Source organism: Zonotrichia albicollis, chromosome 1 (assembly GCF_047830755.1).
Source record: "Zonotrichia albicollis isolate bZonAlb1 chromosome 1, bZonAlb1.hap1, whole genome shotgun sequence".
NCBI classification, from domain to species: domain Eukaryota; kingdom Metazoa; phylum Chordata; class Aves; order Passeriformes; family Passerellidae; genus Zonotrichia; species Zonotrichia albicollis.
Genome location: NC_133819.1, coordinates 15005434 through 15022407, shown reverse-complemented (window position 1 = coordinate 15022407; position 16974 = coordinate 15005434). Strand labels below are relative to the sequence as shown.

General features: G+C 39.3%; 1 protein-coding gene across 3 annotated transcripts in view; it reads left to right on the top strand.

Annotated features, from left to right (window-relative positions):
• ZEB1 (zinc finger E-box binding homeobox 1) overlaps nucleotides 1-16974 on the top strand; it is a 120099-nt gene that overhangs the window by 2906 nt on the left and 100219 nt on the right. The window lies entirely within an intron of this gene.

The following is a 16974-nucleotide window of genomic DNA, read 5'->3' as shown; positions in this document are numbered from 1 at the left end:
TTAACTCTGGATGGTTCCTTCTCTGCCTTGTTTATTGGTCCCTCCAGGAGGTCAGCCAAGAGCCGATTGGTGCTGCCATTGAGGCCTCCACTTACAAGGAAATCTGGCACTTCCTACCTGAGGAAAACTGCCCTGTGTCATTGTCCTTAGTTCTGGCCAATACACACACAACTTCTGCTACAGCAGAAGAGTTAACAAAGGGTTGAGATAATGTGATAACAGCAGAAACACAGCGCTGGTTGGCAGTCTCTCATCCCATCTACTTATTTCCCTTCTCCCTCTTTTTTGGTAGAAAAATGAAGAGGAGGAAAGAGAGACATGGTTTCGGTATTTTTTGCCAGTCATCTGCATAGCCACGCTCTTGTGAGACTCCTGAGCAGACTTCAAAGAGATTCAATATCAGGAAAGGTTTTCTTGTTCTGAGTTGGTTTGCAGGCAGGATTAGTTGCTTTCTTAGCTTCTCTCATGTATGTTATGGGATTGTCTTAGTTTTTATTAAACAGCAAAACTAAAAGTGACATGTCTTGCTCTTCAGCAATGCTGTGAGATAAGTAAAACAAACTTATATTTAAAACTTTCCTTCCCAGAGTGAGAAAAGATATCAATGTAACATATAGATGTTCTGAAAATAATACAAGTATGCCTTCAGGTTTTCAGATGCATATTTGATGGTGAAAAGAGGAATGTATGAATTTGGGTAAATTCTGCATGCTGTCAGGTACATGTGAGGAGAAGATAGAAGCCAGCCTTGGTCACAGTGAGTTCATTACTAAAAGGTTATGTCGACTGACTTGTTGGAGTGCTATTTCAGTTGCTTTACAGTTGGTTCTTCTCTCTTTTTTATTTCTATTAGGTAACACTTTCATATAAAGTTTTGCTACTAGGCTAAGAACTGTAAGAAGACTGTAAGTCCCTTTGTATAAGGCAAAAGCGTATTTCTTCTAGCTCCAAGATGTTACCTACTGGCCGGACGTCAGGTGTTAGTGACACTTGGGATACAACATTCCTGCTTGTGCCTGTCTTCTCTTGCCCTCTTGCCTTTATTTTTTGATAGCTATCATGCTTTCACTCTGTTAATTTAAATTTGCAATTTGGGATTTGTGGAATGTAGCCTGAGTTAAAATTCCAGGCACAGTGAATAGGTCTATATGGACAACTGAATTAACTGTTTGAGACCAAGGAAACCTTCTCTTTTATAAACAAGTAGTACTTCTGTTTTAGTGTTAGCTACTGAAATATAGTGTGAGTTCTCTTAAAAAGGTCACTATTTCTTCATTTTTCTCTCAGCAGTCAGTGCTTGTTATTTTAACAGTTGTGAAGCAGGTTGTCTTATGGTAATTAATTACCCGAGGCAGTTGGATGTTTTAAAGGTAATTTGTTTCCTGAAACAGTTTGCCTTGCTTCTAGGGCTCTGTACATGTGCTGCTGAAAGGGTTAATAAAAAAGTAGCAAGAAGATGAAACTTTCCTTCTGACCTCGGCTTCCCTCTCATAGAAATCACTCAATGTTTTTATTTATAAGTTTGAGGCTTTGATTTCTTGAATTCAGTCCAAATTTTCTGCTGAATATTTTTAGTTACATCAGGTAGACTCAATGGGGAGGGGTTTCTGAGGACTTTGGGCTTTATGACAGGTCCTGTTAATTGGTGTTACTGACCTTGGCTGGGCTCTTGCTCTCTGTAAGCAGCTCCTCTGTGGACAAAGCAGGAGGAAGGGCTTCTACAGCTGTTCCCTCCTTCCTTCCCCACCAAGACTCTGGTTGTGGTATTAGCCTGTAATTTTTTCTTCTAGATGTTTTCCAGTGCTGGGGGAGAGGCTGAAGTACTCTGAAGTCAAAATATCACTGTAATGCCTTTCCTCATGTGGAAACATCTGTTTTAATAGAGTTTAAAATGCCAATGAGGTATGGCAGACACTTTTAACGTGTGGGACTCTCTATTACAATGGTAAAGAAATAGAATTAACTTCTGTGAAACTTGGGTTGTATGTTTTTTACTCGGGGTTTTTTAACTGTTTTTTGATCAACTGCTCTCTATTGCAGAGAAACTGCTGAAACTACACTATCTGGCCAAATGCCTCTTAAGCATCCCCGCTTCTAAATTCAGTCATTATTATTTACCAAAAATATAAGCTTATTGCTGAAGTCATTAGCTGTTTGAAGTCACTTCAAAAACATTTAACTAATTGATATTGTGAGCTGATTGGAGTAGGTGTGCTTTGTCAACTGTAAACAGTACATTCTGAGTCTCTGGAAGTCATAAGAGTTCTACTCATTATAGGTTTCAAATTGCCAAAACTAGAGGTTGAAACCCAAAAATTACTTTGTTTTTATATAGGCTTTTGTACCATATTGCAAAGTACAGTCCCAGATTAACTTTCAGCTGATTAACATCGGTATTCCTGAGTTTTTGGTGGTTGTTACCTACATTTTTCAAGAGGACTCACACCTGGGATCTTTTCTGTTTTGGGCAAGTAAGCAGAACCCTGTCTTTCATTTGTGGTCTCAGAAACATTGGTGCTTCATTCTGGCAGCTATAATAGGCCTGTTATTTTTGAGAACTAAATTCTCAAGTGACTTACCCAAGGTCACACAGGAAGTCCATAGCAAGACTGAGTCCCAATCCATTTTTAATCCTCAGGACTACTCTTGCATTTGGCTTGAACTAGTGCCTTAAAGGGAAAGAATAGTTTTGTCATTTGGTAATTACTATTCCTTTCAGCTTGATTGTTTAAGTTCGTCCATATTTATTGGAATATTTTTGCTTCCACCAAACAAGACTCAAAATTCAATTTTGTCTTTTGCTGTTTTTAGATGGTATTAAGATAGGATTTTCACTGGTGATGTTTCCTGTCTTCATGGTCTATGTAGTGATGTGCCAGAAAAGTAGAATGTTGTCTTCTGGTGTGTTTTGTATTTCCAAATCTTATCTTCAGTGAAGCAAGGGTAGACAAAAATAAATCACATCAGGAAGGAATTAGTTAAAGACTACGCTGTTAACATCAACACCCCTGCTGGGATGGGGAGGGTTTTAAGGGGGCTGTGTTGGAGTTGAACATCTGGGCAGAAATTATTTCATCAGATGTTGGTTTTGTTGTGACAGTAATGACTAGAGAAGAGTCTCAGTGTATTACCAGCATTTCTAATATTTGAAAATGGTAAGTAAATAAAAAAGCATAAGTCCTCCTCAAAACAAAACTTTCCCAGGAATATCTAAATAAGTGCTAGGCCTGATAAGTTGACTAGACTGGAACAAACAGGACAAACACAGGCAAGTCTAGGTTTTGCCACCACATCTGCTTGTCACAGGTGGAGCTGTGTGGGAAGCAGCTGTGGGTGCAGGTGGGTGCTGCTCCTGCCTGGGCAGCACGAGGCAAAGGTGGGTATGCAGAGTGTTCTCATATTTTCATTTGTGAAGATGTGTGGTTAGCTCCACTCATGAGACACTGCAATACATCAGTTAGGATAGGGATTCTTTCCTGCTGAGGGGAATGCTGTTGGAACTCTTTAGTAGTTAAAAAAAAATATAGACAAACCCCCAAGTGAAGGCTGGAGAGCAGAGGGTTGTGTGCATGTGTGCTGCATGGGTGAGGCAAAGCGTGCATGAAGGAGGAAGAGTGGAGTAGGCAGGGGTGTACTCTGCTTCTCACTGAAGTCTGATACCTCATTTCTGATGCATCTTGCTGGCCTTCCAGGGAGGAATGTATTTGGCTGCTGCATGAGAAGATCACAGTGGTAAATAGCTTTGACCTCAGTTGGCTGGGTGGTGCCTTGAAATACTGGAGTTGTTGTTGAGTTGTGTAGGGGGTTTCATGAGTGTATTGTTTTGTACTACTTTCTATTTCCATGTTATGTTGGCAAGTTTTTCAACCTTTTATAAGCCATTGCCTCTAATACTCTCACTTGATTTTTTAGCTAATTTATTATGTGCTCATGTATTTCTCAGTCTTGGTTTGCTTTTCTGGTTCTCCAGTTCTTTGCATCTTATTTTATTATTGTTGGAAAGAGTAACAAAAGTTTGATATTTTAAAAAAACTGTTCAGAGTTGCAACTTTCTAATCTGTGTGACCATTCCGTTCATTTTCCCTATTGAGCTACAGTTTGTTTATTTAATAATCTATTTATCTCTTTTTTGCATAGATAAGTAGTATTCCTGAGTGACAGTCAAGAAGAATGGGAATCCCAGTCAAGAGCAGTGAGACTTGAAGGATAAAATACTGACTCCAGTTAAATGCAGTGTAGCTTTATAAATCTATTTCAGTACTCCTGAGAAAGAATACTCCTTCCATCACACAGAATGTAAGCACCTTTCAGGCAGTAAAAATGTATGTACTGAGTCTTCCTGCATCTTGGCCTATACATCCAATTCCTTGTGTGAGTACCTGGCAGCTTACATTCATGTATTAGCAGGATAGGTGATGGTAGAGTAGAAAGAAGAAACTTGTTAAATTTTTATCTGGATGTGGAGCAGTGAGGCAAGATTCAGATGTTTCAGTTGGGTAGTGCTGAACATATTAACCATGTTTCTTTAGACTTGTACATTTGTCTCCAGAAAGGACAATAGAGAAGAAAGGAGCCTTTTTTACTTTGCCTCGCTCTGATTGTCTCAGATGCCATTACTGTAATGTAATATATTTTATTTTAACATGCCTTTTCAGAGCAGCAGAAGTTAACTAAAAATATGCTTTCTCATTTTTGAAAGTCAGTACTGTTTGAAAGCAGCCTGTTTCAGTTCTCTCCTTTTCAGCTGTCATTCCCAGCTGTCACAACCTCCGTGATGTGAGGACTTTACCCCTGTTGTTTCAAAGCAGTTTGGTTAACAGCTGCTGTCAGCCAAAGGTTAAAACCTGAAAATGGGCATCCTTTATTGGTTTCCTTACAAATATTTGCTTTCTTGTTTGGTAGCATCTTTCTTGTTGCTCTCCCTTCAATGTGTTCCATTGATCCTATTTTTGGAGAACTGTGTAAAGCAAATGAGCATGTCTAATGATGAATGTATTCTTAATTATAACTGAAAAAGGGAGCAAAAAAAAAATTGTTTGCTGTGCTGTGATGACATTGCATCCTGTTCAGTTAGAATGTGTGAATATGAGTAGCAGTTGTTCTTCAGTGAAAGGACATGTAAAATTAGTTCTTTAAACACCAAGAACGCTCTATGATATGGGAGTGTAATGGAAGGAAGAGAAACAACTGTTCCTTAACTAACTGCATAGTATTCTGTACTTCTTGTGATGCAGATTTCCTCTCTTTCTGCAACTCCTCTGTTCTTTAGCTTCTCACAGGTCAAGTGATAGATCAGGAGTGCTGGAGGAGCTGGCAAGATCATTGGAGATAAATGAGTTATAAGCCTTACAATTCACCATGGTTCTGAGAGAGATTTTCATGGACAGCACTAGAAGGGGTTAAGAGTCTGATGTGGTAGAGAGTATTTTTACCTATGAATTACTGTGCCTGTCCTTGTTAGGATCAAATGCTAGTTGGGCCAGTGATGCTAGAGAACACCTTCAGTTATTGTGATATAAAATGTTTTCATTATTTCAGCAAATATCCTTTTCCCAATTCTCTTTGATAGGCAGCTGACAGACAGTGAGGGCAATTTTCTTTCTATTTTGTAGGCATCCATCCACAGATGTGTATATGGAAGAAAGCAAAATGATATAACAAAACATCACAAATGTGGCATGATTTGAAAAAAGCCTGGGGAAATCTATTCCATCTGAAAAAGGACAAACTAAAGAACAGAAAAATCAGGCCTTAACTACAAGACTTAAGTTGTTTTTTGTTGAACTGGTAGGTGTCTAAAGAAGCAGGTTGGGTTTTTATTTGTTTGTTTTCCTAACACCTTCCTCCTCATGTAAGCTAACATAATTTTTGTTAATGCCTAGAAGGGTCAGGGAGATGAGTTGTCCCCTTTTCTAAGATGCACTTGTCTTTAAACAGTTTTTCTTAATGCCTTGAGGTATTCTTGCCTTGTGTGCTTCCAGGTATGTATCCGATTTTCCTTCTTCTCACCTTTTAGTCCATTTTGTCATTTCTCTTAGGTTGCTGTAAGCTATCCATATGTCATGTGAAGTCTTAGACTGGAAAGGGAGATACTGTTCAGAATCTGTAACCTGTTTAATCTTCCATCCTGTTTTGTTCATGTCTTTCCAAAGCCTTTCCTTTTCTTCATGGTATTCCTGGCAGAGCTATTTGGTTAAGTCAAGCAAAATAGAACCAGTTACACACTACTGGATTCATTCTTATGCTATTGTTCACAGGAAGGACCTAGGTACAGTTTGTCTGGTAAAGAGCATGAGGTGGTGAATAAGAGCTTTGAAGCAGATTTGGAGCTGTAATGACTGGCTTCCTTCCCTGCTGCTGTCCCTTCCCCTTCCTTGCTAAGCATTTTCATTTGAAATACTAAGGTGTGGTCATGGGCATATCTGTTCTCAACTTCCAGTAATTTTTTGCTCACTGCTGAGCTGCACCATAATTACATATGCAAATGTAGTATTTTTTCCCTCTTCTTACCTTGCACATGTGGGAGAGGAAGATAAGGTTGCAGAGTACTGTTGGGGATGTGCTGCTGTTGAGGAGATGCTGCAGATGGCTGCAGAAGCAGACAAGTGCTCTCGACCTGCAGGACAAGGCTCAGTAGGGGATTTCAGAACTTCTAAGTCTGAAAGGCAACAAGAAAACAGTATTCTTGCCAACTTTAAACTTTAGATAGGAGCAGATTGTAGGATGGCTTGTTATAACAACCTATTTTGATACATTCTAGCTACTGGGTGCTGAAAGTCAATTTGCGTTTGCAGTACAGATTTGTTTTGTAGACATATATATATCTACATCTATCTATATCTATATATCTGTAGTTATATCCAATAATTTAATTTATTAGACTGGTTTGAATGCTCCCAGTATTAACACAAGGTAGACTTCTGTTCAGAAGTGTTGTAATGATAGTGAAACCACAGAGTCTTATTCTATGAAATATGCTATTCTGACAACTTCTGCCCTTCATGGTAAGGCTTACCTTGTACATTTTCCAGATTTGGAATTGACAGATGTACTGTATTCCTGGAACACTGAATATGATTTTGAGCAAATATTGGAAGATAGAATTGGTTCCATAGTGCAGTCAAAATGCTGGGAGACTTTCTGCACAATAGTGAAATAATACCTTAGAAATGAGAAGCAGAATTTAATTGGTAGCTGTGGCCTAGGAAAGGGGAAATAGTTCCAGTGACACATCACACAGTATAACGTGCCACAGTTCTCTCTGTTTCACCATGTGATTAATCACGCCTGCATAGTTCATGTGCTGGTTACATGATGATGAGCCTGGCTTTTACCTCAGCATGTGAGTGAATAAAACTAGTGGCAGACTTTCTGATTCTGTGAACTAAGCCAGTTCACACAAGGAGAATTTTAGCTTTCCATCTGTAAAGGATACAAATAGACTTAGTTGAATAAAAATCATGACATACAGCAGAGGTTTATGATCCTGACAGAAGTTCTAACAAGATGTTTGATGCAAACTGTTGTCTGTGGATCTGATGCTTCAGAAAATGTTTTTGGCAGTACTGCTTGTGATGGTACCAAGATGCTTTCCTTCAGAAGTGAAATAAAATAAGGTGTTTAAGAACTCCAGCAAATATAGGCATTTTCTTTGTTTTAGTATGAAATTGCAAGCCTTCTCCATTTATGTCACGTGCCTGGAAAAAAGTAATTAAAAAGCTCCTTGTTATGCACTACTGTATGCACATAATTTCATTGCATTTGCTTTTTCATATGTATGGTGTCGCAATAATTTGGCATATAACTCTGTGGAAAAGAGTGAGTTCTTTTCTGAGCCAGAAAGAAAACAGAAGTGCTGAAATCTAGAGCTTGTCAAATGTCTTGTTCTAATAGTTTACAGTTGCCTATATTTAACTCTCTTCCTGACTTTTGTCATTATTTTTAAGTATTTTGAAGGTCTCATATAGCAAATTCTCAGAATAAAAATGTTTGACTTTTCAGAGGTTCCAAGGTGCTCGCTTACTGAGTAAAGTCTTCCAGGTTTGTGCCTTAAAGTATCTTAATAGGCATCCTAATGAAGTGTTTTATCCCCTAAATATTTCCCCAACCTGTCTACCTTTAAAGAATTCGTGTGTCTTCCTTCAACCACAGTTTTAAGTAGGACTGTCAATCCAATGTGTGTCTTGTTCATTCTTGGGTCTACTGTTGGAACACTTTGTAGCTGGAGTGTGTGTGCGCATGTGCAGCTGCATGAGCTGTTTTCCTGCCTTTTCCTTTTGTCTGTCAAGCTTCTGGCTGATAGCAGATTAGCCATCTGAATGTGGGCAGCAGAGAGTAATGGGCTGTACTGAATGCCTGGGGCTTCTTGCATGCAATAAAATGACTCCATTGTAAAGCAAAAAAATGACAAGCCTGCCATGGAGGATGTCTGTACTGGAGATGGAGAGAGTAGCCTTTGGTTTATGATCATGTTATTTGGTATAAAATAAACTTTTTTTTTTTCAACTGTCAAAAGTATTCCTAGGTGCTTTACAGAGCAGTGCTGACAGTTCTTCTGGCAGGAAAATACTTATGAGCTAAATTGGTGATGTACTACTTGCTATTCCTGATTGCTGTGTATGTGTGGGGGAAGGAAGGTAGTAACAGCATGATGGCTCAGTTTCATTTTCATCATGCAGGTGTGTGTGGTTTTTTCCTTTCTTTTAATTTTTTTTTTATCTCTAATGTTTTGCTTAGTTACAGGATTACATAATCTGCCCTGCAGAAGTGTGTTAGGTTTATTAAGTCTTTTGGAAGATGTGCTAATACAGATTTGAAGGAAATTGGGCCAGGAGCATGGCTGAGACACAGGGAGTCCAGATGCTGGAGGAGGACATGAAATAGAAAGCTGTAGAGAGTTGGCTCAAGTAGACAAATAAGGCTGTGTGCAGAAGCATAGTAGCAGGAAAACTAATGAAGAATCTTATCAAGTTTTTTTTTGACAGGTATACTTACCCATTGTAAGAATCCAGTGTTTAAAAAGCCCTTTCAGTTGTCTATAGTTTACTGTGTCAGTAAGCAGTAGTGGCTGCTTGTGCACTTGTAACTTCCAGTTGCAGCTTTCAAGAAGATTTTTTTTTTTTGTTTTTATGGCATTCAAGTTCTAAAAGGTGCTGTCCCCCATTAAAAAAAAAAAAAAACCCAGAACAGGTGCAGTACATTAATTTATGCTAAAATGGAAGATCTTCCTGATTTGCATCTGCTCAGGATATTAAGACAGCTTCTGATATACATGAGCTTCCAAACTAACTGGCAAGTCAGGATAAAAACAATTTGGTATATAGAATACAGATGTATTGTCAAAACATGGAAAACTTGTATTGAAATACTTAATTAAACAAACCTCTTAACTCACATTTGGTGTAGTTTGTCTTGCTTGTTGTGGTTTGTTCAATATGTTGCTGTGGTTACAACTCAAATGGACTCTGAAAATCTATGCTTTAGCAGAAAAATGTATGAATTGCAACTTTTAATAAATAAAATGGAAATACTGTTTGAACAAGCTTTATTTTTCTCATTCTCTTAGCTGCTGCCAGGTCTCCTTGTGACTGTTCTGGATGTGGATACTGTTTGTTGTAAGGATTGTGTCCTTCAAAGATCTCCAAAGCTGCATGTTACACACCAACTTTCCCCAGTCCTTAGGATTGATTTGCCTTAAGCAAAAACCCTTCCTCAAAAGTTCTGCTCCCTTCCTCTGTTCCAATAAAGTCTGCTGCCCATCACCTCCTCCCCCCTCGGAAAAAGGAAATAACAAAACTGATAATACCATAGAGCTCCACAAATGCTGCTCCCTTGACAGCAGTATTAATTCTCTTTACATGCATTTTTATTTTGCATTCAGAATTGTTTCTCTAATAATATGACCTTTTTATGGCTGGAGACTATAGCTGCTTAGCAAGGAAGCTGGTGATAAAACTAAAGCTTAGTTAACTATCTCTGACAGTGGGTTGTCTGTATGTGGTGACAAATAAAATACATTCCAGACTAGTTTAAGAGAGATCTGTGGGGTTTTTCTTGTCTCCTCTCTCTTTGCCCCATGTGATTGCTGTGGTTTACAGTAGGAAGCCACTAGTTTCTGCAGTCACAGATGGAAAGAGAGGTATACTCACTGCTAGGTGATGTAAAGACATCTGAGTAAGAATAAGAAAGTGAACTCTCTTGGGGGGAAGGAGTTAGCTACATATTTTACAAATCTTTCAACATCTGTGACTTAATTGGCACTCCTGAAAGCAGTATGTTGCACATTATTGCAGCTTAGAAAAGTTGCATTTATGAATATGAATAAAAAGATCTAGACCTGTTCTTGTCCTTTATAGGGTTTTTATAGTTACATATTGGACTGAGAAGGGTATTGCCTTCAACTGATCTGGCTGACATGGCTACAGTGTTGTGCTGTGGCTGGTTTTCAGGACAAATATGGGAAATTGCAGCAGAGCAGAGTGGCAGAATAGTTAAAAGATCATCTTCACTTAGCCAGAAGAAAATGTGGAAAATTGGGGTTTTATTATCTTCAAAGTATTTAGGTACACAAAAAGTATTCTTTTGGTGGACAGTTTAATTGTGGTTTTCTGTGTTGTTTAAGGTGTAATGGTGACACAGCTGACTCAAACACCGTATTATGAGGCAAGTTTGCAGATGTGAAAGCATCCGTGCTAATAGATTCCAAATATCCATAAAAGAAGTCTTGTGGTGGGGTACTCCTATACCATTGAGGAGTGGGGTGTGTGGAACCCAGTGTCCTTGCTTCCTAGAGTTGAATGATTGCTCATAATGGCAAGTGATGTAGTATGTCAGTCTGCCTGACCAAGCAGTACAATGTTTTTAAACGTCCCTTTCAGACAAATTCACTAAAACCAGGAATTTTTGAGAACCTTGAGTCCTGCTAGTTAGTACCTGTTAGTTTGGAAGTCAGCATTTGGTTAACTAGTATGTTTGAAGTTCTCTATTTAAAAATACACTAGTGAAATATAGTCCTAGTACTAATAAACATGATTAGCCCTCAGTTATAACAGCCTTTGGGTTGATGCTTAAGGTCTCTTGGTAATTTTTGTTGGCAAATACTAGTACAGCAGGATTGGAATCCTGAGTTTAGGATGTGATAATTAACAGCACCCTCTGCAGAGCTATGAAATGGCATAGGGCAGAAACTTGTAAATCCATGTTTTTCAGGTTTAAAAGGTAACCAGTTCAGAATATTTATTGCTAGATTTAACACAAATGACAACATATTCTGAAACTATGCAAGCAGGTTGTCTTTTGCTGTTGGAGTGAGGATGTGGAAACAGCTTAGCGTCTCCTCTCTAAAGAATATAGTGAACAAACTCTGAATCTACAGAAGGCCTTGTGCAAACAGAAGTGCAATGCATGTGACAAAATGAGATGCTTAGAAAATACAGGCCTGGAAGGTGCCTTCTTTGTCTTTCACCGTGTGTCCTCCCCCCAGTTTTCCTGTTGTGGGTCCTAGTGGCCACCCCTTGCCTTAAGCTTTGACAAACACAGTGCTATGAAGATATGGAGGCTCACAGGTTCACACTGATTTGCTCCCTACTCCTACAGAACCATGCAGTTTACCAGTCTTTTGTCTGTTGTTTTTCTCAGGTAGAACGGAAGTAGACAAGCTAGGGTATGTGAAATATTGTTTGTTGCCATCTTTTCTATGTGTTATAGGCCCTGTGTGAATCCTGGTGACTCCAGCAAATATGAAGAAAAGCCTTTTAGATGTGCTGTATAGACAGATGTTATAAAGCCTCATGTTTTTCTCCTTAAAAGAGTTTAAATGAGTCAGTGCAATGTTCTTACTCCTGGATGAAGTAGTGAATCCTGTCATGCTTATCTAGCTGTCCAAAAGCTTCAAGATTTTAAGATGTGCAGAGCTACAGTGTATTTTCACCTCCATTCTTCCCCCTCTTCCAAGCAAGACTCTTTTAGAGATGGGAAAAAATGCTTCCAAAAAAAGCCAAATCTATGTTTTTCAGCTTAAATAAGGCATATGATTATCTCTGCTGTAATAATAGGTGGTTTAGGTTTCTTGGAGCAAATAATGCAGTTCTGTAAAACCTATGTGATTATTACAGAGTACTTCAGTGGACAGTCTCTGATACAGTTGGGAACTCTTTAATTTGGGTGACTTGCAGAGACTGAAATGCAATCCTCAGCTGACCAGCCTGTAGCATATGAGAAGAAGGAGTGTCAAGTTCTGTTTTGGAGGAAACGAGTATTCAAAATCATTCAGGTTCATTCACATGTGCTTACCCTTAGATTTCCTTTTGATGTTGACTCACAATGGAGTTCTGGAAAACCATGCAGCCAAAAAAAAAATGTTCATATTACTGCCTTGGGTGTTATTGATGAGACTAAGCAATACCTCTGATTCTCTTTCTTTTTGTTTTGTTGGCTGAATATTATTTCTCTGTACCTCTCAGATTCCCAAAGTATCTGGTAGTTATCACAGCCATCTACAAAACTCAGAATATTCTGAAACTAGCAAGCAACTGCATCAACATGACAAATCTGTTTGCTTACACAGCATGATAGAATAGGAGGGATTTCTGTACCATCTTGAACACAACCTGCCAGGCATTAGGAAAGCAATGTGCTTTGTTCACAGCAGGGGACAGAAGGGATTTGGAGAGAAGTGAGGCCTGCATTTCCTTGTGATGCTTGTGTTGTCATCCTCACGTGAGAAAGAGTAAGGGTTCTTTAGTCATCTCTCCTGTCTTGAACCCTCTAGAAGTGTTATTTTTGTTATTGTTCTCCATTTCTACAAGCAGGACACTCATGGAAAGCCTACATGTAGGTTTCCATTTAGGCTTGGGGGCTCTGGAACAAAATATTCAGTCTTTGAGATCATGTCAATCTTCTGCTTTTAATGGAATCTTATTCATGTGGGAAAGATGCAGATGAAGAAGTCATACTGAGCATCTGCAGGATTTGGGGGGCCTATTTCCTAGCCAAAAAGAACAAGCACATTTTGTGTTTCCTTGAGAGGTATTTTTTTCCCATTTGTCAAAAGAATAAAGACTGCCTCCTGCCTAAAGGTTATTTAAATTGATGCCCTAGTGTTTGAGATGAGAACATGTAATGCAACTAATTCCTGTCAGTTAATGGTGTGTGTCCCACTAAACACAGCCCTCTTGCTGCTGCCTTGGGAAGCAGTCAGTGGGGCAGTCCTGAGCCTGCTGTTACCTGTGTGCCTTTAGTGGAGATTGTGGAATAGAAGCTGCTTTTTGGCAGATGCACTGGCAGTGCTCTGGCATGGGAGCTAGAGGTGGTAGCAGTAGATGTTGGTGCCTTACTCTTCAGCTTGCTGACAAAGTGACAGAAACGTGTCTGATTGCCAGCTATGGTGAGCCAGCATCCTTATGGAAAACCACCTCCTGTAATAAAGAGAGGTTTGAGATTCTCTCCTGTTAAGACGTCTGCTGATGTCTACTGGTGACAAAATGCTGTATTATTCGTAAGACATAAACAAATAGAGTTGTTCCTAGGAAAGCACTGCCTCAGAAATGCTGCTTTTTAGAGTGTAGACCTCTTCTGCAGTGAAAACAAATAACAACTTGCTTGCTGAACTGTGACCTGTTTTGGAGTGACAGTCTTGCAGCTTGCTGAATCGACAGCTGGGCTTGCCACTGTGCTGCCCGGAGCTGAGAGCGAGCTTCACAAAGGCTTTGGAAGAATACATTTGTTTTCCCTCCCTGTTGTTATTTCTCAGCAGGTTTTCAAGTTACAGGCTCCCCCACTTTTAGTAGCCCTGAAGCTTCCCAGCCCACTACTATTTCAAGTTAGTTTCTTGTGTGCTTTCTTTAAATATCCTGAATGGCAGCTGGAAGACTCAAATAATATTTGAGAAACTAAGAAAATCAATGATAAGTTATTTGATAAACCTTTTTGAGCTCTCTGGGATAGCTAAGTGATTTAAATGTGATTTTTTTTTTCTGGTTTGAATAAACTAATTAACTTCTAGTTAGGTAGAAAAATACTGTGGGTTTGGTTTTTTTATGTAAAGAGGGAAGGATATAAATGGTTTGGTCAGACCTCCTTTCTAATAATAATTCAATATTCTGCAGATGAATTATGTGAGTTGACATGAATCTGGCTAAAAAGGAAAAGGATCCATTTTTCCAGATGAGGTAGTGCCAATTGTGAGAATGAAATGTTCATGCAAAAATTATATTATCTCTGAGCTCAATGTTTCTAAACATGCTATGACATATTTGGCTGGCATAAACTGTATGTCAGTGTTTGTGGTGATGGGGGTTTAAACTAGTTCATTTCAAACCCTAGCAAGCAGCAGCTGAAACACTGCTGAATGACCTTTGACATAGGGACCCATGAATGCCCCAAGTATGATTTCACTTTCACCATGTTCTTTGTGAATCTGAATGCTTGTCAAATCAGATGTGTGTTTAGACCTTTTCACTGAATATGCTTGGAGGGAAAGAACAAAGCCTGGGGTCAACTTGGCATAATCCCTGCGTTTATCTTTATTCTATTATAGCGGCTTGTGGGGGATGGAGTTACTATTTTCTGTGAGGTGAAAGTGCAAGTAGAGTGTAGGTAGGCTATCTGTCTTTTCTTCCAGACTTTCCCAGCAACCTGACTGGTCTCCCATGATTTACTTGTGTTAATGTATGGCTGACTAGGCAGATTGCTGGTTGAGCCATGTGCTTTGCTAGTTTTTTCTACCCATCACTATTCTGTAGCTGCTGTGCCTGCCCGCTGGTGTAAACAAGCACCTCTGGCTTGTCCTGGGTAGCACATGCAGGAATGGCTCTGTGCTGCAAAGTGCTTTGTTCTCCCCACTGGGCATGGGAGAGGAAGCAACATGGGTTTTCACATTAGGACTGCTTTTGCTTCAGTATAATTTATTTTATTTTAAGAGATAAACAGCTTCATATGGTACATATGTATTTTTTGCTTTTGCAGGCTATTAGTCACACTCAAGTAAGGAGTGACTAAGTCTGTTATTAGCCATTCAAATTGGGAAAGCCTTTGTCTCTAAGGGAAGAACCGGAGAGTTCCACAAAATGATTGCTATAGACTTTTTGCAGTATTTTTAGATTTTACTCCTCTGGTAGATTCACTTCACAATACAGGATTGTTTCTGTGTGGAGCTGGAGTGGTCTGAATCTGTAAACGAGCTATTGTGCGGTAAAGTACAAGTGGGTGGAGGAACTACATGACAAAAGGCCTAGTTACCTTTACAGTTTGTTCGCTGTACCTCATGCACTTTGTTTCAGAAGAAAAGCACTATTCAGCGACTGCAGGATAAGGAGGCAGCCTTTCACACGAGGCTTATGGGAAATTTCCCTCTGACTTGGGGGTTTTCAGCTTGTGTACCCTGCACCTTCTGAGGCTTTCCCTGAAACAACTTAATGTGTCTCTGAGCCCTGTGCACCTCATGGGGTGAGCGCTTGCAGATCTGGTGCATTGGCCAGTGTTTTCCACCTCAACACATGCACTTGTTTGGGGTTTTTTTCTGTTAGATTTTTAATTACATTTTGAAACATTTATTTTTAAGGAAAGAGTGTGTTCCCTTGTTTTTTTAAAGGCTTCCAAACTAGGAAATAGCTCACTCTCATTAACTTCAGAGATTTAAAGCACATTAAACATCAAGGAGATCTGTATTTTTTTATATGTATAACTAAAGCTGTTAAGAGTAATTGAGAAATCCTGAGTGTACTTCTTTAGTTTTTAAGGTAAACTTTGAAGCTTGATGTCCTCAGTAGTTCCCTTCTGTGTTTTTTCATAGTTTACTTTCTCTTTTCGTAGCTTAGAGGAAGGGTAATTGAAAACCTGTTCATTCTGCTTGAAAACAAATATGCTTCACTCAGCACCCAATTTTCAGATTTAAAGCACTTTTGCACAAAGAATTGCTCTTGAGCTGGATGGTTTGGGGGTTTGAATTTTTTTGAAAGGAGAATTGTCTTGCTTCAGTCCATCTTTGAAGAGGAGATGCTCTGGGGAGAGCAGGACACTGCTTCTCTTGTCTGACACAGGCAAGCAGGGGATGGCTGGAGACAAGCAGCTGCCTCACACTCTCTCTGGACATGAACACCCAGAGCTGGCTCTGCTTTCCTCCCAGAAGCACTGGAAGGCGTACTCAGCCCCACAGGTCACAGCCCTGCACATGACTTGGAACTAAAAGACTTCATCCCAGTAAAATAATTTTAAAAAGTAGTTGAGGCCTGGACCTATACCTGTGTTAGCTATGTGGATTATGGAGGCAGCAGCCACTGGCAGAAAGGCAGAAGAGGTATTTAATCTCTCGCTGCTTTAAGGAATATGTTTGGTGCCTTTGTTTGACACTACCAGCATAATTTTGCTCAGAATCTCAGGCTGAGCAGCATGGTGTGCTTTTTTTGCTTGGATCCTGACCTGTGCACCCTCTCTATATCACAACCTGTCTTGGGTTGGATGTTGCATTTACATATCTGAGTGTCGCTAGCCTGCATTTAGCCTGTAGTGTTCTTTGTGGCATGCTTAGTTCAACTGTGTAATATTAATGACAGCAAGAACTTGCATTTTAAAACCCCTTACTGTTGCTGGCTGTAAACTAGTAAGTTACAAAATACGCCACAGTGCTTACTGTTTCTCAGTATAAAAAAACTCTGAACAGTTCCACCATAGTTGAGTGAAACTGAAATGTGTTTTTCAGAGCTGTTATGAGCTCTCATCTACTAGTCTTGGGTACTTGTAAATAATACCAGAAAATCTGTTGGTTGTATTAATCAGAATGAAAAGGCAGGAGTCAAATGTTCACTTTTGCAGTTTCAGGTGTTTTAATTGGTAAATCAAACCTTCTGTTCTTAAAATGCTACTTATATATTATGTACTAACAGCTTTTCTTTTATTTCTGCCTCTCTCCTATTCTCTCAGGCTATGAAATTACATGCTGTGTAAGAGTTGCTATTTTCTTTGTTCTCTGTTTCCAGG